Source organism: Manis javanica, chromosome 13 (assembly GCF_040802235.1).
Source record: "Manis javanica isolate MJ-LG chromosome 13, MJ_LKY, whole genome shotgun sequence".
Taxonomy (NCBI): domain Eukaryota; kingdom Metazoa; phylum Chordata; class Mammalia; order Pholidota; family Manidae; genus Manis; species Manis javanica.
This window is the reverse complement of record NC_133168.1, coordinates 66,825,284-66,851,488: the sequence shown is the minus strand read 5'-3', so window position 1 is coordinate 66,851,488 and position 26,205 is coordinate 66,825,284. Positions and strand designations below refer to the sequence as shown.

Sequence of the window (26,205 nt, the reverse complement as noted above, 5' to 3'; positions counted from 1 at the left end):
TAGAGGGATACTTCACTTACATAAGTAATTTAATCAGAATTAGTTCAACATATTGATTTTGTGGAAAATCATCCATTAATAATTTTTTTTTAGGAATTTATTATCTATATTCCCAGAAATGAGAGGTGATGAGTTTAGACTGATTTCCAGTTTATAATTAATTAGTATTCAGAGGTTTCAGGCTTAAAAACTGCAGGGTCAATGTTATCCTAATATGATAAAATCCAAGTTTTCTAACCATTTTTAAAGGCACCTAGTAATGTTTTGTCTTTAATTCACATACTCATTCATTTGTTCACAGACGGTTGGAACAGATTCCAAAGAAAACCTCAACATTTGGCAATTGGCAACAGCCATCTGCTTTAGCAAAACCTTTGTTATTTGTAATTCCATCCTGAAATTTGAACTTCGTAAAATTTTAGAACTCTATATTAGATTGGAGCAGAACCTTAAACCAGAGAATGTGCCAACATTTCTCTCTCTTTTAAAAAGGGTATGTGGATTAATTACAAGGCGCTGATTGACCTGGATTAGTCTTTATCCCTGTCTGCACAAAATTAATTCCTACCACTTACATCAATTAGATTGGGTCAAGATGGGTAATTCAGCCTGAACCTAACATAAAAACTTCTGTTTACTAAGGCATTTGAAGTTAACATGGATTATTTGTGTTAAGAAATAATTCTTGTTTATGTATGGGGAGTTATTAATGGCATAAGGATTTAGATTTCTCCATGTTCACTTTCTAGAATTATTAAAGCTTGTTCAGTCACTGGTAAATTTAAGTGTTCATTTGACTCAGTTTTAAAACATTTGACTAGAAAAATTGGAGAAACATATTTACTTTTTTTTTTTTTTGCCACATTTTGTCTTTCAGTACTAGATATTACTCATACCAACATTTAAGGGGCCACAAATATCACTTACATTAAGGACAAAGGAACCCATTGGAAAGACCTTATAAGCCGTTCCTCTTTTGCTGAGAGTATCTGGTATTAGACTTTTTAATTCTGAACAGCTGACTAACTGGGTTTTCTGTCTAAGAGAATTTGGACCATCCCAGACAAGAGCACCTTTGCCGGGTGAGCTCCTTCTAGCAGCCTCCCTCTCACTTCCCAGTGGTATAAGTCTCTCCCTTGATGCCACTGGAGGTATAACCCTCCTCTCTCTCCTCCTCCACTGTGATTGTTGAAGGCTCCCAAATTTGGCAGTCCCAGAAATCTGTTGTTGTTTCTGCAGACAGCAAGGAAGTGAGCATAGAAACACAATTTTTTTAAACATAATTTTAAATGGTGGTAGCTACTACTATTAATGAAATAGTATAAAAGATAGTGTTACCACTAAACATACTAAGGATTAAGCAGGCTAATAGATATTTGCCCCAAGTTAATGGAAAACAGACTATTCACACATCAGATTTCAGAATTTAGAATTTCTTTCCCAATAAAACATTTTATATGAGGGGCATATGTTAGCTGTTGTGGTGAACACTAATGCACCCCTAACCTAGTCTTGCATCTGTGTGTATCAGAAAGGGGCTCATACCATGAAAATGTCCCTAGAGAGGGTGATACATGAATTGAATCCAGAAGAACAAACAGGAATATGTAGGAGTCAGCCAGCCAGGATTGGGTGAGGAGCAGGTATACGGAGTGCCGTGTGCAAAGATCCATTTAGGTGACTGCAAGCAGTGCAGTAAGGCTGAATCTGTGTGTGTGTGTGTGTGTGTGTGTGTGTGTGTGTGTGTTTGTGTGATCTCTGTTTTAAAAAGAGTCTCTCAATGAAGTTGGAAAACAGTTTGGAGGAAGTAAGAACAGGAGTAAGGAGATAAAAACCTGCTACGACAGAGATGATGGTACCCGGATAAAGGCAGCTGGAGTGGGATGCATATGGCATGGAAATTGATTAGATGCGGGTTGGGTGTGACAGGCAGGGAGGGGGCTGAAGACTGCAGGTGAGGCCCTTTGGGGCTGGCACTGCCATTCACTCAGAAGAGCAGAGGAGTTTTGGGTGTGGGTGTGGGTGATGCAGGAACAGAATGAGTTCTCCACTTTAGGCATTTAGGCTACCCACTAGTATATTTTCCTCCCTTATAATTCCTTTGAAAACATTTTTGAACGTGTAGTACTTCCGCGTCTTTGAGGTGTTTCAGTAATTCCTTCAGATTAGAATCTATCTCCTTCATCTCCATGTCTCACAGCTTCTCACCCTGCAGTTGCTCTAGGAATGCCTGTCTCCTTGACACCTTGGAGATAAATTCCCAGAAAGAGTGCTGCAGAATGGGAGAGCAAGACTTTAATAATTCTCATTATATGCTGCCAGGTTTCCTCCAAAATGATTGAATCAATGCACATTATTAACAACAATGCATGAACACATCCGTTTTTCCCTACAACATTTCCAGTGTTGACATTTGCTCACTTGGTTGGTGTAAAATTTTTCATTTTAAAATTTATCGAAGTCAAATATGTCTTCAGCACTGGTTTTCTATTTGTTTCCTTTTGGGAGAAATAACTGTACCCTTTAGAATCTTGTACCCTGTAGAATCTGATGTTGTGCTCACATTTAAATAAATCCATATGGGTGTGTTACCAAGCTTCTCATTTTTTGACCAGCATATTTTGCCATTTTGTTGCTTTCATTTTTTCTTTTGTATTATATCTGTGGTTAGTACCTTTATCTTTACTAATTCTGTGGTTGATTCATCTATGTTTAACAGGTATTTCAATCTGATATCTGCAAGAAACATTTATGTAGGTCCATTTTTGCTACTTAATTTTATCATATCAGTTGTATATAACCTTCATGATTATTTTTTCACTAAGAAAAACAAGTTTTATCATTAAAGGCGGGAGGCCAAAATAAATTCATCTTGGGAAGGGGGTAAAAGATACAAAATCCTCAAATATATAAGAAATGTGAAAAACCAAAAGGTGAGGTTGTAAGTAGAACATTCCTCCTCCCAAGTCCGGACCCCACTCCATCTAGGAACCTATGGGTAAAATTGTAACATTTCCAGAAAATCTCGCCTGGCGTTGGTTCATTTGCATATCTCAGGGGTGGAGAGAAGTTCATCTCCATGGGCAACCGAGGGAGTGTCTGAACCTGAGAGGTTAAGGGGAGGGGCTTGCTTGCTCGCCTCTTCTGAAGCAGGGGAGAGAGAGGGCGCTCCACTGAAGTTTGTAAGCAGTAAACAGGTTGTAAACTTTATTTCTCCCTTTGACTGATTTCGGTTTTTAGAGGTATTTTGCCCCAGGATTTTCTCTTCCCAGACTTACAGAAGCATGAGAGAAAGAACAAGAGAAGTAGCAAGAGCATATAAGCACGTGTGAACAAATCCACCTCGGTCAGTACAAGTGGCTAAAGGTATGTGCTTTGGTGTCTGACAGATCGGGGTGTGAGCTCTGCTTCTGACACTGAGGAGTGTGTGACCTTAGGCATGTTTCCAAATGGGGTCAGGGACAGTGGATTGAAGGGAGCGAGAATAAGCACAGGAAGACCAGTCAGGGTGGTGCAGGAGAAATGATAAAGTGCATGCAGAGCCCTTACCCCACACTGCCTGCTGGCACCTGGTGAGCTCCCAAAATGTCACCTGTGATTATTAAATATTTCTCAGCTAGGCCACTTCATCAATTCATAGGAAAGTTTTGAGTTTACCACTACATTTCCAAACAGGAAACAGTTCCCAATATGTGTGTGCCTTTTCTTAGGAAATGTGTGAGGTGTTACCTGGCATTATGCAATTTGAAATAAAAGTGAAGCCCAGATGCCATAAACGTAGTTGTGCAATAGTTTCTAACAACAGCTTGACCTCGCTAGCTCTCTGCTCCTCATTTAGGTGGATATCTTCTCAGATAAGTTTATGAAACTCCCCGGTAGCAAGCTGATTCTGAGAAAGTCAGGGGGAAGAGAACTTGGCCTCTGCAGTCATTGCTTCTGTCATCATTAGAGTAAAATAGCAATTATCCAAATTCCTCAAGAGATGAGAAGTTCTGCCTAACTGAACTTTCTGGTCACTTTGGGGTTGACAACCCTTATTAACATCTTTCAACCTTTGTTAAATATTATTTTTCCTAACTGAGTTGTACAATTTCCCACTTCTTGAAGTAAGTATGATGTCCAAACTAGAATTTAGCCTTCCTCTGATGCTCTGCAGACTCTTGCTCTGCCTTGGAGTCAAGTCTGTGAACGAGGAGCATCGCTGCAGACTCCGGGGAGGAAAAATGTCTGAACAAGACTGACAGAGTAACACACTTTTCTTAAATAAATTCCTCATGTCTAAGTGCTCTGCGTGAGTGCTTGGAAGGGAGCATTAGATTTTTTTCTAGAAAGTGAGCTTATATAAAAAAATAACCCACTAAGGTCTTTGGCTTATCTAAATTTTACTCAACAATGAGTGGTTGTAATACCCTAAACAAGTGTCTGGTACCCTGAGAAGTGCTGTTGAATATACTTAGGCATCTAATGGCAAGCTTTTTCTACAGACAGGCAGAAGAATATCCACTTTGTCTACCAGGTGCTTCATCTAAACCCTGACTAGAATGGGGGGCTGAGTTAGCTACAGCTCTGCAGAGGTAACACATTATACAGAATGTTTAAAAATAATGTAGTACTAGCCAGATGTGCATATGCCTAGAGATAAAAGGATCTTTTAATAGAATGGACCTTACTTTAAGAGTGTATTTTGGAACTTGTATCCATGATGATTTGCCCTTTTTAAAAGGAGGCTAAAGGTTAATTTTCTATGGCATAAGAACTGCAGACAAATGCCAAAATCCTATTCCCAGACCTACATTATATAATCAGAAATAGAGCATTCAAACTGCATATCAAATAGTCTTACTTTCTGGCAGACTATGAAAAAAATCAGTTTCAATGTTTGAAGTAAGCATTTGTTTATGTAATGCAACCAACCATGACTGCCAAACACAATAATTAAATGCTTTAACAACTGAGAAATCTTGCCAGAATATGTAATTTGAGGGGGGAAATATGCAGAGAGTTGATTCATAGCAGCAAATGCTGAATTATTTATTTCATGCTATGCAGAAGCAGATACTCATGCTGTGAGTCTACCTGCAGAAGTACTAAAAGAGAAAGGAGATGGTCAGAAGGGGCCAGTTACTTGATTTAAATTGTATCTTACTTTTTATCTATAAACAGTGCTCTTTCTTCCCACCCAAACTTGAAAAATGAGGAGTTCCCACCTTTCTTTCATTATAAAATTAACTGTGTGGAAATGAAATTAAACACTACAAAGAAACTACAAATCATCGTATCTTTCTCTCTTCATTCTTTGAATTATCAACCAAAAACTTATTCAGTTTGGACTGTGTCTGCATTTCTTCTCTGGCGGGGGAGAAATGTGACCTTTTTAATCCATGATAAAGGAGTGCCTTTTGGTCATTTGCTTTTGTAAAAGAATTAATTAATTTTAAAAAATGGAGTGTTATACCTGTTCATCTTTAAAAATTATTTCCAATTCTAAAGTCTCTGATGTGATTTCCTGCTACAATATGCAAAGGAAAAATCATAGTAGATTAACAAATAGCTGAAATATTTGTATCATGCTTTAAAATGACTTAGAATAATGGAAAATATTCCTCAAATATGTCATACATTATAAATAATATAATGTATATATATTACATGTACCTAAATTTTTAATATGTATATTTACATATTATATAGTTTATAGTAATTATATTACAGGTGTCAAAGCAATAATGACTTGAATTTTTTGAAATCTCTTATTTTACCTATATGCTACTATTGGTAAAACATTGCCTCAATTTAATATTGGGTTATAGCTACAATGAGCAACTAAATTAGATCTTTTCAAAGGTCTCAACGTCTAATACAGCTATAAAATCATCCTTAATTTTAATGTTCACTCATCTCCATGACAAACAATATAAATGCCCTCTGGCTTCTCCCAGGAACTTAAATGAACAAAGGAGAAAGCAGCAGAGGAGGCGGCAGCGAGTTCTAGGATTTGCATAGTACCACCCAGCACCTGGTCACATTGATTATTCATGTGGACATCCATGGACCCAGGCTATAATTTTCTCCATGGTATAAACAGAACCCAGGCAGAGGGAGTCCCTGCACCACATATAAATGGTGAGTTAAGTAAGGGAAAAATTAGGATGAAGACTTCTGGTATCATTCTCCCTTTCCATTACCCAGATAGTGTTTGGCAACATTTGCTCACCCTTTGTGTGCCCTAGAGGCTAATGTCTTCAGTATCAGGGATCCCTTGGCCCAAGGGACCATTAGCTTTTTACTAAGCCTACTGCAAAAGGGTCCTAACACTTTTTCACTTTTACTTGCAATTCATTTTCTACCCCAGAGCTAAGGTGTATCTTCAAAATGTTGAACTGAATTACATCACTCCCATGCTTAAAACCTGTAAATGTATTCTCATTGCATTTAGAATAAAAGCCAAACTCCTTAACATGATCTGCAAAGCCACGCACAATGTAACCTTCATCTGTCCCTCCAATCCCATCTCACTGTCCTACTTGTCTGTGCTCCCGAGCTTCCAGCCTCTCTGGCTCCCCCTCATGTCCCACCTTCAGACAGGACTTCCCCAATCTCCTCCTGCCAACAAAAGTCTGTTCTCTTGGAGTACTAGGAGTATTCTCTCAGAACCCACCATGGTTTCTAACCATATACTGTGATGGTCTTTAAACTTGCCTTTCAGCTCCACTAGCCTCTAAGCTCCCTGCAAGTGTCACTTATTCTAACCGCTGTATCCTCGGCACCCACAACAGTGCCTGGCTGGCGTACGGAGCCCTTCCGTGTGCTGGCTGTGAAAGGCTGAGTGTGCGCGGTGTAGGAGGACTCCTAACTTGACCGGTTCCTCAACAGTCTTGGGCTTTGGCTCCTTCTTTCTCATCATGGCTGTGCCTTCCCTCTTTGAAGGAGCACTCTTTAGAATGGAGGAAAAAGAAGCAGCCTAAGCATTGTAACATTACATTATTTGCCTCAGCCAAATGGACTACTCTCTGAGCTCAACAGTGAATGGGCCCTTTAGCTATGAAAGCTTATGTGATCCAGTGTATCCCCATTATTCCTAGGAAAATTGGAGAACCCAAAAGTTGGCAGTGTGAACCGAAGAACGTGGAAACATTTTTTTATAACCCTTAGCTGTAGGGTTCACGTGTTGGCACAATTCCAAGGAGCTCTGTTCACAGAGGCATTGTGACCAGCCCCTGGTGGAGTGTAGAGAGCAGACCTCTGTGTCTGCAGGTGGTGGCCCTGCTCAGCTCCTCGGTGTTTTCACTTGGGATTACTCTTCCAGCTCTGCGCTTTTCTCCTAGGTTTATTCTTTGTCACAAACCCAACATTTATCTTACATATGCCTTTAAAAATATGATTGAATGAATCATTTTCCTTACAAAGTCAATGAAATACAAGTCAGTGAGAGGCTATGAAAAGAGAATCTACTTAAGTCAATCTTGTATTAGAAAAACACCCCCTCTCCATTACTGATTGTTGAAAATTGATTCCTCATTGTTTATTTACTTTGAAAACACAAGCACATATGAAAATATTGCATAAAACCTTTTCCTTGATTATTTTTATTAACATTTCTATCAAAATCCATGGGGTTTATGAAGAAAAATAAACCCCTATTTCATTGAGGGAGCAGGGATAAAAATTAATAAAGCTACCACTTTCTTTAAATACAAAAAGCCCTTAGTAATCCCAGGAATGGTTTCAGGAGGAAATGAGAAATACATCTTAAGGTCAAAATCCAGGTTAGTGCAATGTCAACACGAAGGACACCTCTGGTAAAAGCCTGACTGAATTTAAGAATCATTCTTTACAACTGCTTCACAGGATTCTGCCAAAGAACCTGCATAAACAGTTTAAATAACTTTAACATCCAGTAGGTATTGAAAGTAATTTAGGTAAACCTTTACCCCAAACAGCATCCCATAATTGCATATGTTAGTTAAAGAGTTAATTCTCACCTTACATTGAAGCCTTAGGTGTTCAAGCAGAAGTAATTGCAAGGGGATCAGGCATAAAACTAAGAGAATACCCTCTATACAAGCTCAAATGCCATCTCAGAGTCTCCTCAGCCACCACCCATCCAGGCAAAAGTCATCTCTTTTTTTTCTTTGTTCTTACTCATTTTGTACAGTAAAGACACATCCCAGCTCTCTGCAACTATGAGCCTTGAAGGCTCTGAATTTGTCCCCCTTTATTTGAGGGCTAGTTCTAAGTCAGGAATCTCCTTTTGTCTTTCCTGAATCCACAGTGTAGCTGTGCAAATGTTTGAGTTTTAAAAGTGAACGTGGGTATTTATAGTGATCTCATTTTAACCATCCTACAAATCTAGGTGGGGGAGAAACAAAGAAGTCTGGAGAAGAAGGCGTGAGTTAAAATGTTTAAAAATAAGTTAGGATTAACAATTGCTTTGAGTCATCACTGCCATAAGATAAAAAGATGAATGCCAGATGTATGAAATGCATATCACAATAATTTGGCTCTCATTTTCTTTATATTGAAGGTTAAGTAATACCTTCTGTTTTGTATTACTTTGTACAGAGTAGAAGGATTGGAGAAACTCTGTCTTGCGTGTCATCAGAAGATGAAAATACTTTTCCAGAAACAAATCAAAATTTAAATAGATGAAAGTAACACAATTTTTTAAACCTTTACTGTACTCTTTCCCCTTCCAAATAATCAATTTATTTTCATTATTACACATAAAGCGTGCTGATTTTAAAGTCTTTTGTGCAAGTATTTCAGGTCAGGCCTGATTAGGAACGCTGCACCCCAGCTGACTGGAATGCTAAACTCTCACTTGGTCCCGAGCCAGAAAGACTCCGTGGAAACCAGTCAGTCCCAACAGATGGAAGAAGAGTTGAGCGCTCGAGAATTGCCTCAAGCAACCCAATGACAGAAACTATGCTCAATATGGGTACAATTTCTTAAACAGACTATTAAATTTTATTGGAGAAGAGCTCTAGATATCACAAAAAATCCAGGAGTTTACGAAGGGAACTGTGGGCTCTCAAAAACCATAATTCCGTCTTTGGAACTAGACTATGGGGAGCTGAAAAACATGTGAAGAAGCTATAAAGAACCAAATCACTTTTCACTTTGTTTCAAAGGTGCTCTGGTTGCTTAATGCTCCCATGAAACTTTTTGGTTTTGTTTTTAGAGAAGTTCCAGGTAGGGCAGCTGATGGTTTATGTCATTTCTTGGCAGATACAGACAGCAGTGGGGCTCGCGTGCAGTCTGAGTATGAGCAGGCACTAGGCATCCACATGCACAGGAAGCCTTCCCTCATTCACAGAAAAGCTCACACCCAACAACAACCAGCTTAAGAAAAACAGCAAGTAGACTTGTAGAAGCAATTTCTGTTTCTTTTATATTCCTGGAAAGACCTATTTGTATATAAGTATCTTATATACAAGTCAGCCTTCAAATACTTGCGCTCTTTATGTCTCTTTAGACACACATTTCACACACAGACAAGAGGTCTTGAACCGTTCTACACTGTGGAGTGGCTGAGAAATCTGTTGAAGGAGCAAGCAGTGCTCAGCAACAATAAGACAGTGTTTTTACTTGTTATTGGGGGTGGACTTAATATCACCTTTACTTCTAAAGGAGAGTCAGCTGTGCTTTTGACTGCTTCCTGTCCTTCCACAATTCTGAGTTCAGTTTCTCTAAAACTTGCCAAGCATGGAGGCTGCAAAAGGAAACCCATGGGATCTTAGGTAATTTTAATGCAGGAAATTATTTCTGCCTGAATTAATAAAACATACTGTGTAGACACATTGTTGCAAATAGGAAAAATTAGACTGCTATGAACAAGGAAAATTAATTATATTATGGGAGGTTGTAACTGGATTCTGTGTTTCAGATTACTCATTTTCAAGATATTTTATAATGTTAAGAGTCTGTGTAACAAGCAGAAGTCTATTCTGCCTACCGCCCACTTTAGTGTAATATTAAGGCAACAAAATTCTTTTTCTTATAATAAGTTTGCTGAAAACACAAGAGTTGATAGACTGTATCATAGAAGCAAACAACGTTCTTAGAGTTGGGCTGATCTTTAGTTAAAGACTAAGTACCCATAAGGTCACATGGAGATTCTTTTTAGAAAGTCATAGCTATAGCAATGTAGTATTTTAAAAGGCTAGTGATCAAATATTTAGGATATCAGAAACTTGAAATCTTAATTAGGTAGCCAAAGGTGATACAAAAATCAAGCCTTAACATACGTTTAAACAGGCCCAATTTTCATACTGTAAGATTTAAATGGTTGGCATCCTCAGTTCCAGAGTAATTTAGCAAATACATTTTTAAAAGTTCACCTTTCTTATGGTTCATCAGTTTAAAATACGTGTGCGTGCATATTATACATGTGCATATATGTAAATGTGTACACACACGCACACACACACACTTTGTGGATTAACAAAGAATCTCATAAACGCAGTTGGTATGACAGGGACTATACTAGGCTGGAAGACAAGCCACCTTAATTCCAGCTCAGTCTCTCACACACAGGGCATGTGCAAATTTGGTGGCATTACCAGCTCTCTCTGGGCCTCAATTTTCTTCTAAGTAGTAGGAGAGTTATAGGACTTTTTGGTGTCTAAAATGACCTCATAGGTATGGCTGAAGTGAGCACAGAGAATGGCAGAGACACTAGGCTCCTTGGTTACCTGGAAGATAGAATTCTGCCCCAAACAGAGAGGAAGGGCATTTCATGAATATGGCAAGACAGCAAACAGAGGCAAGTTAGCAGCGAATGGACCAGTGCAGCAGGGGAGGGATGGGATGGGGAAGGAACAGGAGGACAGCCGGACAGAGCCAGACCACAGAAGCCCCGGAAGGGGGACGCCAGTGTTATCTGTGGTGACCTCAGCTCATTGAGAGCACGGCCAAGTTTACTCTTGTTCCAAAACTCTCTTCTTTAAGCAACATTCCAGGCCAAATCTGTTGGCTTACTTCAGACAACCACAACTCCACTGGACTGCAGAAAGTGGAAAATATGACCTTTAATACATTTGTCCACTATTTTATATTTATATTCAAACTTGCCTCATTTACCCAGAAATGAAGACTCAGAAGAAATGTATGTCCGTTGCCATGTTTTATTGTTGCTTCGGTTATTGTTCTGGCTTCAAATGGGGGACTTCTTGCTTAAATGAGGACATTTCCAGTGTGGAAAAAGGGAAGGGGATATCAGATCATCTATCCGACAACCATTTTCACTTAAGAGGTGGAAGCAAGGCCCCATCACAGGCAGACAGGTTCACTGAGGCCAGGTTTATACATTACAAATTTCCTTGGTTTTCTCTGTGTTTTTCTCCTATTACCTGAGCTCCAGAGTGGGGCTCCCCATGCTACCTCAACCAACTTCCCTAGATTGGCAGACCTTGAGGAATAAAGGAACAAATGCCAGCAGCAGCTGGGGAATTGTACTACCTATTTTATAGCTAACAGAAACAGCAGTCTGTGCTGGCACCTTCAAGAATTCAGAAAAATGGTCCAGTAGGAAGAAGGACCCCTGCCTAACCTTGAAATTAATTATTAAATCAAATCATTAAAGCCTTGACACAGGCAGGGAAAAAAGTTCTACTTTTTTTCTAAAGGTTTCTTTTTGAATGACAGTATTGTAGGGAAAAGAAGACATTAAGGAATTTTGTCCTGCAATGGTATAATAGATGACAACATATGTAAATGACTTGCAACTTACAGATTGTGTTCTAAATTATTCTGAATCCAGACTCAAAATCTGAAGTCAGGAATACATTTTCCCATTGACCTAGCATTATAAAGGATAAACAGGTTACAAAGACACCTAAATAGTCTATTTAACTTGGCGCTAAATACCACCACGAGCCTGTCTTTCTGATTACAACACAGTTCCACCCAGCTGTCCAAGCCTGAAGCCTTGAAAGCCATCCTCAGCAGCTCAATTACTGGTCTGTTGCCCTCAGGCCCTGTCTCTACAGCCTGTGTCTAAGTCTTAAAGACAGATGAATAGAGAGCAGAAAGAACTTTCTAACCAAGTAAATTTCACTTAAACTCTATGAGATATTGAAAACCTCTCCTTCAATTCTGCACAGACTATAGTATGACTCTGCCACATGCTCCAAGGAACAAAGTACCAACTGGCCTAGGGTGGGCTCTGTCTATGAGTGTTTCTAAAGGGTTGTGTTGGGTGGATTGTGGGCCCCCTCCAGTCATGGAGACCTCAGCAACTTAGACCAGAAGATGAAGACAACACCACAGCTGTTCATAATTCGAGACATACTCCCCCTTCCCCACAAGGTGCCAGGAAGTAACCTGAGAAACTCTGCAGAAGGATGGATAGTCTGAAGTAGTACAGGGGCATAAGAGGCAGGAATTGACAGATGATAGTCAAAACGACATGTTATTTAGAAAACAAGAATGCAACAACTAAGAACAACAGTCCCACTTCTATGGGCACTGTTGGTTGCTTACCCAGCATCTATTCTCCACTTTTCCCCACCCACCAACACCTTGTTGAGGTATCTAACTCCTTGTCTCTTCCACTCACAGTCATCTGGTGTAGGTGCAGCTGATCCCATCCCAACCCTACGGGTCGATCCTGATTAATCTAACCCAAATCAGTGCATAGCATTCTTCATACAGCTATTTTGCTCCATGAGGCAGATGCCTTCCTCAGACTAGAAGAAGGGACTTGTTCTGTATGGCTGTGGAGAGTTCCTCTCTTTCTCCTGGTGATATGAACAAGGGAATCTGTTGATCCATTTGGGTTCAGCTGCCATCTTGTGACCTTTCAAGGGAACCTCCCCAAGGAAGAAGCCAAGGAAGGTGGCAGAGCAGAAAGAAACTGGAGCCTCAGCCCTGTTTCCAGTCACTGAGTCAATGAAGCTTATAGCCGCTCTCCCACAAGAGTAGTTCAGTAATTGCTTTTTGTTTTAGTAAATCTGAGTAAGAGTCTCTCTCCATTGCAGTTGAAAATGTTCTATCTGATAAAGTGAAAAAAATAGTGGGAAAAACCCAGTACACCATGAAAGCACGAAACCTTGGGGATTGGTGAGTGGGAGGTAAAAGATGTAATAAACGGGAATGTGCTTTGAATGTTGGGAAAGAAAGTGCCTTAAGTATCACCAGCATTTTCTTCCTGAACATACACTGAACTTTTAAAAGAAAAAAGCGTGGAATGTAAGTCCTCAATTTGCTGTAAACCTAAAATACAATATGCTTGTCATTGCTCTAAATGGTTCACCTGGGAATTATATTTTCCTGAATCAAGATACCATATTATTTAACCCATTGACTGAGCAACTGCTCAATATTCAGGAATGAGCAAAATGAAATAATTTACCTTTAAGGCTAAAACCTGGGGAGGAGGAGAGAGAATTAATCCTCTCTCTATACACATAAATGCAAACATTCGGTGTTTAAATTGATGTTCCCAAATAAGCCTGAATGAACTCCTGAGAAGTAGTTGGAGATGATTACAAGAAAAAGTTCACTTGGCTCTCTTTCAAGATGGTCAGAAGAACGATCAGGGAGGAAGAAAAATAAATTAAAGTGTTCAATATCTCACAGCAGGTCAGCCGGTCATGTCAACGGACCTCCCTACCATCTGTGTTTTGTACTCTAAAGTGACCCCATGAGCATCGTAATCATTTCACAAATGTTCAAAGTTTTTCAGCTAGAAAAGCCTCATGTTTGTAAAAAATCATAAATTGGATGACTTTGAGATTTTTGTGTGTGTCTTAAGAAACACATGGTTGAGACTGGTCTCTAGGTATGCAAAGTGGTAGAACAGTTCACTGAGTTCCAAAGGCAAAAGGCCCTGCATCCTCCGTGAGAACCCAGCATTTTATTCTTCTCTTCTCAGCCTCCCTCAACTCCACGCGTACTGGCAGAACCAATTTAAAAATGGGCATGTTCCAAAGATCCCTGGTCAATGATAGTTTATTCCTATAGGAAATGTGTTTTAGGTTCTAATGGTATATACGGCTCTCAGCTCTGCCCATTAAAGCCTCTTAATCCACAATGAGCCTTAAATGTGGGATCTAACCGTAGGTATCAGAATTTTTATGAAAGGATATGTCTAAGATGCCAAGGGGTGACGGGGACTGGGAAGACGAGCGGGAAGCAACAAGGAAAGGCAAGGATTTCCTTCTTTTCCTTCTTCTCTTCTTTGGCCTAGCATCGCCCATGACTAGGAAGCCTCTTATGGGGATGTCCAAGGGAACAGGACTGTCACAGTATGCACACTCCTCTTTCTACAGCCTGCTCTTCTGAAGTGATTACCCCTCCCTCTTCTCCCTAAGGGGTGCTGACAGGCCATTATTCTCATTGTCTTCTTGTCCTCCTCTCGGGATCCCCATGCTATAGCTTACTGATCATTTCAAAGCATTCCACCTAAGCTGTTGCCACAAAGTAAATAAATAAGGTCTGGGTTTTAGAGTTTCAAAATTAAAACTGGGATAAAATATAAACATATAAAACTTTGAAGTGCTATCTAAGTGTACTATGCTTCTATTACTGCTTTGATGTGTCACTGAAGCTCTCCTGAATTATTCTTATACACCATTACTCACATCTGTATTCCTGTAGTTTCATAGCTCATATGTGTATTAGTAATGGGAACTGGCCCCCAACATGGTCCCAACTGCATTTCAGGTACAGTATGGGTACAATAGGCTCTGTTTGCCTGAGGACTTTCCACACATAGTTTTGTGACAAATGAGGAAAAAAATACATTCCAAAATATTTTACAAATGAATGTGTAGAAAACAGCCCTGCCTTAAATTGAAGATTGCCTGCACATTAACATATGTGGTGTATACACATAGTTTTACCGACTGAAATTTTATTAATTCCCAGTCTACAGAATCCTAGTCTTGAATATTCAAAAGTTCTTCAACATTTTTTGAAATTTTGAAAAATTTCTTTCAAAAGGGCATTTTTCTGTGAGATCTTGCTACCCAGTGGCGGTGCACGCCCAGCCTACCTGTCCGTCTGTGCCCTCTGAGGCTTTATCTAGCATCGCCTCATGGACTAAGGAGTGAGACGGAGAACACAAAGCAAACAGTCTCCTCCCCGAGCCAGGCCTTCCCCAGGAGGACACCTTCCACAGTGGGGGTGTGCAGCTTCCAACTCTTCACCCATCCCTTCCTTTCCCCAAGAAGGATGAATGCCATTCCCCCAGGAAGGACTCTTCCAAAGGGCGCCACACTGCTCGATTTCACAACTTCAAGCCAGGCGGTCCAAGGAGACTTCTTTCCCTGAGTAAGTATCTCAACAAATAACTTTTTCTACATAGGCAATATATGGCCAAAACTAGTATTATGCCCTTTGTTTGGAAATAGACTTTGTATAAGTGCATCTAAATGTGACTATGGGATGAAACACTTACCTTGGCAAGTGAAACTTGCCTGCAGTTTGTTTCAAATGATTTTCTTTTTACCAATGCTTACATTGTTTAAAGAGAGGCCCCCTCACCTCCAGTTAAAATTATAACTGGGGTATGGAGTTTTAAAAACTGGCTCTGAATATGGGGTGGTTAAATAAAGCTAAAAAGCCCATAATTAACAAAACTATTTATTCAGTTTAAAAGTGCCACATTTTTATCTCTAAAAGAGATATTCTTCTCTGACTTCCTCAGCACCATCCTCCCCCCAGCCCTCCCCAGTGGAAAAGCTGGTCAGTGGGTGGGGGGCGAAAGGTATCTGAACTGAAGGGGCAAAGAAGGAAAATGAAAGTCTGCCCAAGAAAAAAAATAAAACCTGGAAAATAATAGTTATGAAGAACATTAGAATACTTCCTAATATGGAACCCAAGAAAAAAAAACATGACTGTAAAAATAGACATGTTTTAAGATTGCCCAGGGTTCAAAAGACATTTTTATCAGAAACACTGGATAACAAAATTTCTTGGTGTTTTAGATTTTATTCTATAACATTCTTCACATGCAGAACTAGGAACAAAGAAATCTGGGCTAATTATGTTAGATGGAGGCACCTTCCTGGAACCCTTTATACTGAAAAACCAAGTCAGCTTCTTGATTTTGTGTGAATGTATGAGAAATTTCTTAATTGTGAATCAAAAATGTTTGTGAATAGTTATGTATAAGGCACCAGGCTATGTACCATGAATAAGACCTAGTCTTACCTTTGAATTACTTTAGTCCATTAGAGAAGGAATTAAAAGCACTTGAGAAGATATTTCAAGAAGGATTTTTAAGATCACAAGGCAGTGAGGCAGTGTCAAGAGGCACGACGTAATTAAAATTGCTAAATGAATTGTTCAGAGTCTAACTGATACCATGACTTCCAAGAAAGGCAGATAAAATCAGGTTGGGAGTAATTTAAAAAGGAGGAGGAATTTGAGAGTTGAAAGGATAGATAAGGTTTAGATAATTATATTACTGCTACTGCCATCTATCTCCATTTGAGGGCCTGCTAGGGGCCAGGCTCACACCACAGTTGGTACTGTACATGCACCCTCTAGAATGAAGTGAGTTTATTGTCATGATTTTACAGATGAGGATGACAAAAATCCTGCCCGAGGCCTCCCAGGAAGGAGGTGAGCAGAGGTACACACCCAGCTCTAGCTGACCCCACGGCCTGCTATGTTTCTTTCACACTGACTCCGAGGAGAGGACAGTTCTGGGTGTTGCAAAATACACTTTTCTAGAACAGTGGACTTAAAGATTTGGAAAAAAAAAAAAAGATTGGAGTTCACAGAATAAGAACATGTCGTCGTGAAGCTTAGGCCAGACACCTGACATAGTTAACCGAGCACTTTGGATAGATGGGGCTGGTGGGCAGGAAAACCAGAGAGCAAGAGACTCCGGTCGTTCTGCCCGATGTGGCAGCACAGAGGCACACGGCACGGCTGGGTTGTGGACGGCAGTTCATATTTCACGGCAGTAAAGAAGACACTAGTATTGGAGCTGCACTTGGGTATTTATAACTCATCCTGTTTCAAAAATTACTAGTTGTATGACTCTGGGCAATGACTTAAATTTCTGAGAGCTTCAGTCTCCTAACCTGTTAAGTCCAATTCGTGGTAAGAACTGCACGAAGCTAAAAGATTTAAATAAGAAAAAGTATATACTGCGCAGTGTGTGGTAAATGCTCAAATGTTCATTTTATTCCCTTTATGAAGGCTGTGGAAATGGAAAAGAAGGGATGAGACAGATGGTGGGGTAAATTTTGTGAGATCTGTGACCAATTAGATATGGGGGGTGGGGTGGGGAGGAAGACGAGAGAGAGATGGCAAACACACATTTGAAACAAACCTGCACACACACAAAAATCTTCATTTCCTCAAATAGGAGTTAGGAGGTAGTTTTTAGGAATAAGTGACCTTAAGGGTGACTAGGAGATCCCCAGTTGAAAACACCCAGAAAAGAGTTAGAAATGAGATAGAGGGCTTAGGAAGAAAAGGGAAACCAGAAAAAAATGATTTGGCCATCCTTTGCCTAAGAACCTGGTTACTATAATATTTCATTTATGAGGGCCTGTGAAATTGTTAAGTCTGTTTTCTTTGTATGACTATGCTTTAGAAATCAAAGGAATATATAGGAAGTTACAACATTTTAAGAAACCAGACTCCACATTTTTAAAAACAAAGAATATTAAAAGAAAATAATCTATTTAATACAGGACTTAAGATCAATTGCAATTCTGCATCTCTCAATTTTAAGACACAATGATTGCCTCAATACCTGACTTAATTTTAAAGTCTATCACAAATGTAATCATCCTCTAGAACAGGCTTTCCTTGTGGCATAGAAGGCATGGTGGTGTAAGGCAATAAAACACAGATTTCTAAAAGTATGCGTACTTTGGAAAATGCAACTGAAAATAGCAATGGCTGGGATATGGAATGAGACAGGAAGAAAGAGGCCAAGACAGAGGTGATGTCAGTGTTACTCAGTCATCATGAATGCAGACCTGATTACCTTGAGCCATGATGGAGAATTTTGTTTTACTGACTTCTTAAGCTTGATGAATCCAGTCCCATGCTTCTAAAAGTTTCTCAGATATTACAACTAATTGTTCCAGGCATTGGATTCATTATCTACGGCTGGTGAAAGCAGATCTGGCAGCCCTGAGGACATCTGGTTCTTTTGATATTTTATGGGATGGCCTTTCCATGCCTGTTAGTGGTCCCTGGGCAAGACTGGCAGATCCACCCAGAGTTCATCACCCACTGCAGATGTTAAAAATGTGAAACCTTCAATAATCCTCTGTGATCCCCAACTTCATGGTATATGATATTCTACCTGGTTTCTAAACTACAATAATAACCTTACCCCTAGTTATATAACCAACAGATAATCTGTTAAACTTGATAGAGCCAAAGTATAACTTTGGAACATATAATGGAAAACCTGACAGAACTCAAAGAAAAAATAGCCAATCCACTAACATAATGAGAGCCCCAAAACAGCTCTCTCAGAAAATGACAGGTCCAGGACAGAAGAAATTAAGTAAGGATACTGATGATTTAGATAATTAAATGATGCTGATTTCATTGATAACTTCATGCCCAACCAATAAAAACATAAGCATTAAGACATGCAACATTCACAAGTAAACAATCTTTATGGGAAGTACATCTCTCTAGATCACATTTCTCACTCCTTTGGTAAATTTCTGGTATCACCTTTGTCATATGTGGCTTCACAGAAAGCTTATTTGTTTGGTGTGTTTTACCTTCTCTGACTTACTTTATAACGTCTTCGAGGGAAGAAGCCTTGTCTTCTCACCTCTGCATCCCTCATAATGCTTAGTGCTTTATTCAAAGCAGACACCTATTTATGAAACGATCATCCTGAAACAGATCACTTTTAACAATGTAGTAACAACTTATGCTAAGTTATTTCATAATACTTCTCTTACAAGAATGTGTTGCATAAGGAGTCCACCAGAATCTATCAAACATTACTAGATTGGAGGTATTTTGAGAGTAGAAGATCTAAGGAAACTTTCTTCCACATTTGAATTTCAAATGGACTGAATGCCATCCTTTGCTGATCCTTGAACCACTGGCTTAGCAAAACACTTCAAGATGCCCCATAAGTTTATACAAGGTACCTACAGGTCAGTGTGAGGGGAGGGCAGAAGGTGAGGGCCACGCAGACTGCGAACCCGAGGGCTGCCTCCATTACTGGCCATCAGATGGAGCATATGTGGCTCCTGTACAGGGCCTCTTGCACCAGCTGTCCTCTCTCCTGGCTCTTCCAGAAAGGACAAGTCACAATTACAGCTTCAATTCATCTATAGTCCTTCCTATTATGATATCTGTACTTGTGCTGGCCACTTCCTCTTTTCCATACTTGACTTTAATCTGCATTTACTAAACTACCGTCCTCAGAACAACATAGTGATAGGTTAAAAAACTAAAAGGAGGTCAGGGTGCTCTGGAGAGAGGGAGGAGGTATTCCGTGTTTCAGTAAGTTTGGAAAGCCCTGATTGTAGCACCTCCTTGTTGAAGACATACTGTTCAGGACAGCATGACAATATCTCTGCAGAAAGAAGGCCGTGCTTAAATCCCAAACTTATTTGACCATGAAGCCCCCTCTCCCTCCTTGTTTTTGGCAGAAACCTGTTACCATAACTCCACAAAACTGAGAACATGCTGTCCTGAGAATCCCCTAATGCTCAATGCCAGGAACAGGAACTAGTTCCTCATTCCAAAGGTCATCCCTGCATAAGAAACAAGTACCCTTAAGAGGAAAAAAAAGTATGTCCTTTTTCTCTCCAAAATGGCTGGGGACCTCCCTGTACATTTCACCAGCTATGAAGGATCTACAATGAGGAGGTCTGCCCCCTCCACACATCCCCACACCCCCAAAAGGGTGTCTAGTTTTCACACCAGCTTGAGGTATGCAAACTTGTAGATTTTTTTTTAAGTATTTTAAAATTTCTGATTGTGCCAAAATACACATAACATAAAAATTTACCATCTTAACCATTTTGAAATGGACAGTTCAATAGTGTGAAGCACATTCACTCTGCAGGGCAGCCAACCTCCAGAACTCTTCAGTAGGAGTTATCTTTTAATAGATGAGACACTTAATATTTAGATGGAGTCAGATCTGTTCATCTTTCCGAATGCTGTCATTTTGTGCCATATTTTTGTAACTGCTGTATTTGGCTGTTGTAACACTTTTAATCTTCAATTATACATTTAAAAATATTATCTTCATGACAGTGTTATGTCAAGAAGTATTCAGGGGATTTTGCAATGAATGAAACTGAAGCAGAGCATCGCAATGACTTCTTAAAGATTCTGCACTGCACTAAGCCCCTGGCCTCTAGCACGGTGCCTAGAGTTCCCCTGGATGGTTGTATTATTAGCAACGTCTAGCTCAATACAAGCTATTTATTCACAATGTGAATCATTTATGCTGTAGTTACTGATAGTCCTTTCATTAGCTGCTTTCCGACAAATCTATCAGCCCTAAGTAAGATATTTCCAGGGCCCTGAGAACATGGTGACAAGGTCACTTAGAGGACACGTGAAGGCATGTGCTGTGCTCCTTCCTCCCTAAGCATGCCTTCATCATACGGTTTGTAAGTCTTAGGGGAAATCAGCCACAATATTCTGATCTCACAAGGCCTCCAGCTCAAAACTATGTACTTTTGAGGTACCACAGAAGCAGCTGTGGACCCGCATGGGCTCAGTGCAGGTGCTTCCTGCAACTGCTCCTGGAAGGGCAGTCAGAGCCCTCAGACAGGGAAGACAGATCCTGGAGTGACGCTTACCGTCCAGAGAGCATGGCCACATTACAGGGTCACAGACACCACTGCAGCTGTGCTTAGTGATGACGAGTCTGGCAGGGGTAGGTATATGAGCTCAGATTTATGACAGCTCCACTAAAAAGCACCCCACTACCTGTTCCCCCATTTGGCAGTGTAAGGGACTTGGAAACTATCAGTGAGAACAGGAAAGACCAGGATGCTGGAGCACCGAGGCGTCTGGTGCATGCCTTGGAGCATTTAGTTGGCATCTTTCTGCTCTTTGGGCATCTCCATGTGGTGCAGAGTTAGCAGGAGCCCTGCCAGACACTCTCATCAGTGCCTGGACAAGGAGGCACTGAGAATAGAATGCAGGGGCAAGTCTATTCAGAAAAAACATATGTGTATATATGACTGTGTGTATGCATGTATTTTTTCCGTGATACTTCGAAAATGTAGTCTTGGAGCTGAATCCCATGCACACACTCCCTCATGTCATACCTACAGAAAAATAACACAAGCTAGTTCCCCTTGAGTCAACAAACCATGCAAAACTGGCCTATATGCCTCTCATTTTTCATAAGTTTTTGTAAATCAGGATCACCTAACCAAATACCACTAGAGAAGGTCAGTTGATTCCTTCCGTTTACAACCCTAGACTTTTGTCTTCAAGAGCTGGAGAGAAGGTTACTTCTACCTAGAATTCTCTTGCTTTCCTAGCTTAGTTTGATAAAGTGGTGCTCAATGCATATACTAGCTTGCTACCCAAGAGAAGACAGCTCTTATATACAGTTTGTGGTAACAGACATTATTTTATATTGATGCACCATGTACATTTTTGTGTACGTGCCCAGACACTTGCTAGTTTGAGAACTAGAGGTTCAGCAGGTCAGTTATATATCCCAAACAATTTCAGAGTACTTCAGAGGTATACCATGGCCTTTCTGAAGCTGGACATTATCTCATTCATTCTTTCAGCAAACATTTGAGCTTCTCTTACACGTCTGCTCTTTCTTGCTAGAGTATATAGCAATGAACAAAACAGATAAAGATCCTGGCTCTCCGGGAGTTTATATTTCAGTGGGCACCTATTTTGAAAAAGAAGTTCCTCAGGCTTGCAACACAGGTACTTCAAATTAACAGGTTACTTTCATAAGATATTCTATGTACAATTTATACAGTCAGTACAGTTGAAGAGTAACAAAATATTTTCTCCAAAACTAGATCATGGCTTCTAGAAACAGACAAAACCAGAGCAATCATGATAACTGAAATGTTGTATTACTCAGTAATACAGATCAGCAACTAGGGAAGAACTAAAAAATTCTAGACCCCCACAGCAGCAAGGAGGCAGGGTGAGCGACTGGTCTCATGGAACATATACCCCTGAGGCAGCACTTGTTCAAAAGGGACCAAAGACTTCTGAGTCAAGTCTTGCTTTTCCTTCCCTTATTTCCATATCATATTACAAAGCAAACAGAGTATCAGTGGGTCTCTCAAGGGAAGAAGTATTTATTTTATGCTAGGAAAACAGAATGAATAACCAAAGTTATTTCACCTAACAATACACCACTTCTTTCTTTAAAGAGAGAACTTGTGTCTCTCTGATGAGCAGACAAGTCTATGAACTCTTTTGCAGAGACGATAATCATTTCTAGAAAAGAAATGATTACTGCTCTTCAAAAAAAGGGGAAAAAGAGCATTCAAGGGACTGAATGTCATGTAGGGTGTGCCTGACTGTGACCCAGGGCCCCACAATGGCTTTTGGGGTCTCTGGGTACTTTGGCCCTTTCCTCCATAAACAACTCCAAAAATTGTATTTTATGATTGCATTGGTATAAAGGAAAACATAATCTGGTCTGGGTTCATTATTATATATTTACTACTATTAATTCATGTTTGTTTGTTTTGCTTTTAAAAGAAATTAAAACATTTTCATCAGCCATGAAAAGTATCACAGACCTTAGGCATTGGGTCTAACGGTCAAGTCAGCTCTAGACTACAGACTCCGGATTTTTAAGCTACTCAGCACTCTACTCATTGGTTAAGCAAAGGAACTTCTGAGACGTTTTTGCCAGTCATGAAGATCTGCAGTAAGAAGGCCATTGTTTTACCAGTTAACAAAACATTGGTGAATTCTCAACGCTGACACAACCAAAGTCATCTTTACTCCATTAAAATACCATTCACCATCGTAATAACTTTGAGTATTTCAAGAAGAATACTGCAGTGTGTCAAATATTTGCGATTCCAGTAAAGCGCTATTATTTTTCTAGCTAAAGGCAACAAAATTATAATGCATCTTTACACATATGCTTTTAATTTATCTTACTGTTCAGTTTAAAAAAAACCTAGTGTAAAATTGAAAGCTTAAACTTATGAGTAAAAAATGATAATGCTAAGGTTATTAGCCTGAAGTTCCTCATCTATTCCTCTTATTCTAGTAAACGTTCCATACCTAGTTGAGCAATGTTAGTTCAATATTTCAGGTCTTGACAAATGGCTGATAATGTGGTCAGAGTCTGATAAATCAAAGTACTTAGGAAAGAAAACAGTAAAATAATTGCCTAAACCTAAAAAAAAAAAAAAAAAGGAATATCCCCTTCCTTCCTTTGCCTTTTATCATCCATTGTGGTTTTTTGAGTACTACTACCACAAAATTGGATTGAGATTTTAAATCCTGAAGAAAAAGAAGAAGTTAAAAAGGATAAGAAGAACTCTCTGGCCAATAAAACAAATTTAAAATATGACCTAAAAGACTGAGTCCTTAACAGTAAAGGGACAATGGTAAGAAATGACTCCAAACTGGGTCATACTATGGTTTACTTTTCCTGACTCCAATTTGCTTCCTCTTGGATATATTCTGAAGTATTCATTTTCTTTCCTATTTCATCCTGCAGTTATAATATTTGTTACTCTGTCTAAAAAAAATAGTTAAAAGCATGAAAAATGTTACTTACATGTACTTATATAAAAATACCTAGCAAACTTCAATTATGAATATATTAATCCTTTACCATGTTTCATACTCAAGAGGCAACAATGAAAACAGCTCACTTTTATAGTTGAAATATTTCCAATGTCTTCATTCATTCATAGATGCGCACCATCTGTCTTCACCTGTAGGAGAAACACAAAAAATAGTTTTTTACTTAAACATTACCTCCAGCATTATTTCAGTGGAACATGGATGAGATATCAGGGCTAATTTTAAGTGGCAAAAGAAAAACTGGCTGCAAAAAGGCCAGAATTTTCCCTGGAAAATGCCAGATCTATGCTACTAGTCTGTAATAATCTGTAACAGTAACCATAACAATTTACCTAAGAAACAAAAAACTTACAGAACGTGGTATTAGAAAGTTACAGCTGCCCCATTCTTGACTTTTCCCCTCCCTTGAAATACTCAGAAAATTCTAAAGAGACTTGAACTTTCAGTAGCACTAAAAACTGACTTCTGCCTTGCCAGAGCCAGGAAGAACTTCCCCTACCTGGAGGAGAAATGAAACTCTGAGAAGCAAAGAAGAGTGGATGATTTCACTCAGTTTCAGCCACAGTATCCTTATCTCTGAAACACAAGTCTTTCACAGGATGTGAAAAACTTTCCAAGGCCGTAGCCACTCTATCCCTGAGTGCCTCTCCATGGCTCTGTCCCATAATTACTTTCACTTTCTCACTCTGCAAAGTAGTTGGGGTCGGGGTGAAAGGTCAGGGGGTGAAAATTACGTCAGGTAAAATTTGGAGTCACTGTTTTCTGGTCATTATTTTTGAAAAGAAAGAACCATAGATGTTTCAATGTTTGTGGAATTTTAATGGAAAAAAAACAAATGAGCTTAGAAATATATCAGCTGCATAGCTTCATGATAAAAACTTCCTTGAAAATGTTCTAGTTGATTGAGGGATGAATTAAAATTAAAAAATTAAGAGTGAAAAAGTAATCACATAGCAGCATGGATGGAGAGCATTAAAAGCAGGTGAACAATGAATAAACTATGCTAACTATTCTAAAACAGTCCAAATAGAGTGACCGTTTTTAAAATTTTTGAAAAAATGTCTAAAAATACTTTACTGTAATAACTAGCTCCATCTACATCTCTGAAATCCTGGGTCATGTTACCGAAAAGGGCAAAAAAGTGGGAGTAGGTAATGAAGTAAGCTGATTGCATTTTGCATATGTGGAGTAAAAAAATGCAGTTTTACTTATGACATTAGTAAGTGCTTTTTTTAAATTGAATTAGAGAGCACAAAGAAATGACATATCTAAACTTAGTTAAGTTTGAAAATAGCAATAAATATATGAAAGTCTGAAATAAAAACAAAAACAGGAATTTATCATTTAGATATTTAAAAAGCAGTCACAGGTTTCATTACTGAATGAAATACCTCATAGGCAGATTTCAGGCAAATCTCATCTTCAAAGCCAACGTGAAGCTAAAATTATTAGAGGAATATATCACAGACATGGATAAGATTTAAAAATTCACAGTATTAAATAAAAATATCCTTGTGAATAACTTTGACCATCTCAATGGAAACAATTTTCTAAGGCAGTATTTAATTATTAAAAATGAGCTGGAAATATAAAAGCTGAAAAACTAATAAACATGGCTTACTCCAAGAATTAGATAATTCCCAAACTGTATAAAAAGCAGTCAGGGTATAGAACAAGGTGGTGGTGGTGGGGGGGTGCTCCTCAGTCTGTTTGATGAACCAGCACAAGCTGATAACCAAACTTGGGAAGATACAAAGAGAGAGAAAAAAATTTGACTTAGGTAAGACAGAAGAATACTAATTAAAATGCTCAGAAATCCTGACTTCTAGTATGTTAAAATAATGACACAACAATATTAAGTGGGTTTATTGTATAAACAGATTCCCTCCTCCTCTAATAGGTCACAAGAGATCAACACAAATTCATGTGTTCAAAGATGCCAAAATAGCAGTGATCAACTCAGCACTTACAGCTGATAACCTTCCAGTGATCTAGAAATGGAAAGATCATTTACCAGAATTTTGAAAAAGATCTAAAGCCAACAGACAACATTTTTATTAAAAAGTCAGGGATAAAACAAAAGAAGCTCACAATGCATTTAGTAAAAGGAAATGGACAGATGAAGTTACCACCATCATCAGCAGGTGACAAAGCTGAATACCTAGAAAACTCAAAAGAAATATCTAATACAACTACAAAAAACTATTGGAAGTAGTAAAGGTGCCATAAGATGATGTGAATCATCATATATATAAAAAGCAATGTTTTATGTCCAGTGGCAGCAAGGACCAGACAAGACAGTTTGAAAATAAATCATACAGAAAACTTACGCTTAAAATGAAGAATCTATATAGAAAACATCTAAGGAAATCTTCAGGACAATGGTTTCCCCATCAGAAATGATGAAAAGTACAGACAAGGTTTTTTTTAGAGAAGGAAAAAAAGCATCATCTAGCCAGGATATTCAATATGAGG

The 26,205-nt window shown here is 39.1% G+C and overlaps 1 protein-coding gene and 1 long non-coding RNA gene across 5 annotated transcripts in view; one reads left to right on the top strand and one right to left on the bottom strand.

The window, feature by feature from the left end:
* The window catches only part of PLEKHG1 (pleckstrin homology and RhoGEF domain containing G1), a 202,607-nt gene that overhangs the window by 127,541 nt on the left and 48,861 nt on the right, over positions 1–26,205 (bottom strand). Inside the window, exons 1-2 of one of the 3 annotated variants that reach the window (XM_017673936.3) lie at positions 24,230–24,548; positions 23,799–23,861 (exon numbers count right to left, since the gene is read on the bottom strand). The gene's annotated coding sequence lies outside the window, so the exon portion shown is untranslated. Of the gene's footprint in view, positions 1–23,798; positions 23,862–24,082; positions 24,106–24,229; positions 24,549–26,205 lie in introns of those variants that run through there. The other 2 variants (XM_017673929.3, XM_037022991.2) reach the window with 2 other exon arrangements.
* LOC118973305 (uncharacterized) lies at positions 1,715–19,756 on the top strand. Of its 2 annotated transcripts, XR_012124320.1 has the most exons (3): positions 1,715–3,182; positions 3,273–3,366; positions 5,940–19,756. It is a non-coding gene; the product is annotated as an uncharacterized lncRNA (long non-coding RNA). The 2 variants fall into 2 exon arrangements; XR_012124319.1 differs by having other exon boundaries at positions 3,273–19,756.